This window comes from Scyliorhinus torazame, chromosome 5 (genome assembly GCF_047496885.1).
Source record: "Scyliorhinus torazame isolate Kashiwa2021f chromosome 5, sScyTor2.1, whole genome shotgun sequence".
NCBI classification, from domain to species: domain Eukaryota; kingdom Metazoa; phylum Chordata; class Chondrichthyes; order Carcharhiniformes; family Scyliorhinidae; genus Scyliorhinus; species Scyliorhinus torazame.
Genome location: NC_092711.1, coordinates 134,036,648 through 134,040,080, shown reverse-complemented (window position 1 = coordinate 134,040,080; position 3,433 = coordinate 134,036,648).

Genomic DNA, 3,433 nt, shown 5'->3' with positions numbered 1-3,433 from the left:
TTTGAGTTTCTTGAAATACTGTTTTCACCTAATTTTCTTTTCTCCAAGGAAGGGGAGACTGTTAAGTAATGGGTTAAGAGACATTGCAATTAGTTGTCTCATTTATGTTAAGTATCCATTAATTGACACTGATATGTAAAGGGGCTTCAGGTGGCCTCTGTCAGGTGGTGTGTTGTTAAGGGTTTTGTGCAGAGGCTGTGGAAGTGAAATAAATGGTGTTTGGTGAAAAGGAACAAGAACTTTAGACTCTTCATATCACAGCAACTAAAACGTCAAACACTCTCAGACATCAGCTCCTCCCTCACTGACACACAGCCTGTCCCCACTCTCAGATACCAGCTCCTCTCTCACTGACACACAGCCTGTCCCCACTCTCAGATACCAGCTCCTCCCTCACTGACACACAGCCTGTCCCCACTCTCAGATACCAGCTCCTCACTCACTGACACACAGCCTGTCCCCACTCTCAGATACCAGCTCCTCCCTCACTGACACACAGCCTGTCCCCACTCACAGATACCAGCTCCTCCCTCACTGACACACAGCCTGTCCCCACTCTCAGATACCAGCTCCTCCCTCACTGACACACAGCCTGTCCCCACTCTCAGATACCAGCTCCTCCCTCACTGACACACAGCCTGTCCCCACTCTCAGATACCAGCTCCTCCCTCACTGACACACAGCCTGTCCCCACTCTCAGATACCAGCTGCTCCCTCACTGACACACAGCCTGTCCTCACTCTCAGATACCAGCTCCTCCCTCACTGACACACAGCCTGTCCCCACTCTCAGACCAGCTCCTCCCTCACTGACACACAGCCTGTCCCCACTCTCAGATACCAGCTCCTCCCTCACTGACACACAGCCTGTCCCCACTCTCAGACACCAGCTCCTCCCTCACTGACACACAGCCTGTCCCCACTCTCTGATACCAGCTCCTCTCTCACTGACACACAGCCTGTCCCCACTCTCAGATACCAGCTCCTCCCTCACTGACACAGCCTGTCCCCACTCTCAGATACCAGCTCCTCCCTCACTGACACACAGCCTGTCCCCACTCTCAGATACCAGCTCCTCCCTCACTGACACACAGCCTGTCCCCACTCTCAGATACCAGCTCCTCCCTCACTGACACACAGCCTGTCCCCACTCTCAGATACCAGCTCCTCTCTCACTGACACACAGCCTGTCCCCACTCTCAAACACCAGCTCCTCCCTCACTGACACACAGCCTGTCCCCACTCTCAGATACTAGTTCCTCCCTCACTGACACACAGCCTGTCCCCACTCTCAGATACCAGCTCCTCTCTCACTGACACACAGCCTGTCCCACTCTCTGATACCAGCTCCTCCCTCACTGACACACAGCCTGTCCCCACTCTCAGATACCAGCTCCTCCCTCACTGACACACAGCCTGTCCCCACTCTCAGATACCAGCTCCTCTCTCACTGACACACAGCCTGTCCCCACTCTCAGATACCAGCTCCTCCCTCACTGACACACAGCCTGTCCCCACTCTCAGATACCAGCTCCTCCCTCACTGACACACAGCCTGTCCCCACTCTCAGATACCAGCTCCTCCCTCACTGACACACAGCCTGTCCCCACTCTCAGATACCAGCTCCTCCCTCACTGACACACAGCCTGTCCCCACTCTCAGATACCAGCTCCTCTCTCACTGACACACAGCCTGTCCCCACTCTCAGATACCAGCTCCTCCCTCACTGACACACAGCCTGTCCCCACTCTCAGGTACCAGCTCCTCTCTCACTGACACACAGCCTGTCCCCACTCTCAGATACCAGCTCCTCTCTCACTGACACACAGCCTGTCTCCACTCTCAGATACCAGCTCCTCTCTCACTGACACAGCCTGTCCCCACTCTCAGATACCAGCTCCTCCCTCACTGACACACAGCCTGTCCCCACTCTCAGATACCAGCTCCTCCCTCACTGACACACAGCCTGTCCCCACTCTCAGATACCAGCTCCTCTCTCACTGACACACAGCCTGTCCCCACTCTCAGATACCAGCTCCTCCCTCACTGACACACAGCCTGTCCCCACTCTCAGATACCAGCTCCTCTCTCACTGACACACAGCCTGTCCCCACTCTCAGATACCAGCTCCTCCCTCACTAACACACAGCCTGTCCCCACTCTCAGATACCAGCACCTCTCTCACTGACACACAGCCTGTCCTCACTCTCAGATACCAGCTCCTCCCTCACTGACACACAGCCTGTCCCCACTCTCAGTTACCAGCTCCTCCCTCACTGACACACAGCCTGTCCCCACTCTCAGATACCAGCTCCTCTCTCACTGACACACAGCCTGTCCCCACTCTCAGATACCAGCCCCTCTCTCACTGACACACAGCCTGTCCCCACTCTCAGGTACCAGCTCCTCTCTCACTGACACACAGCCTGTCCCCACTCTCAGGTACCAGCTCCTCTCTCACTGACACACAGCCTGTCCCCACTCTCATTTACCAGCTCCTCTCTCACTGACACACAGCCTGTCCCCACTCTCAGATACCAGCTCCTCCCTCACTAACACACAGCCTGTCCCCACTCTCAGATACCAGCTCCTCCCTCACTGACACACAGCCTGTCTCCACTCTCAGATACCAGCTCCTCCCTCACTGACACACAGCCTGTCCCCACTCCCAGATACCAGCTGCTCCCTCACTGACACACAGCCTGTCCCCACTCTCAGATACCAGCACCTCCCTCACTGACACACAGCCTGTCCCCACTCTCAGATACCAGCTCCTCCCTCACTGACACACAGCCTGTCCCCACTCTCAGATACCAGCTCCTCCCTCACTGACACACAGCCTGTCTCCACTCTCAGATACCAGCTCCTCCCTCACTGACACACAGCCTGTCCCCACTCTCAGATACCAGCTCCTCTCTCACTGACACACAGCCTGTCCCCACTCTCAGATACCAGCTCCTCCCTCACTGACACACAGCCTGTCCCCACTCTCAGATACCAGCTCCTCCCTCACTGACACAGCCTGTCTCCACTCTCAGATACCAGCTCCTCCCTCACTGACACACAGCCTGTCCCCACTCTCAGATACCAGCTCCTCCCTCACTGACACAGCCTGTCTCCACTCTCAGATACCAGCTCCTCTCTCACTGACACACAGCCTGTCCCCACTCTCAGATACCAGCTCCTCCCTCACTGACACAGCCTGTCTCCACTCTCGGATACCAGCTCCTCCCTCACTGACAGCCTGTCCCCACTCTCAGATACCAGCTCCTCTCTCACTGAGACACATCCTGTCCCCACTCTCAGATACCAGCTCCTCCCTCACTGACACACAGCCTGTCCCCACTCTCAGATACCAGCTCCTCCCTCACTGACACACAGCATGTCCCCACTCTCAGATACTAGCTCCTTCCTCACTGACACACAGCCTGTCC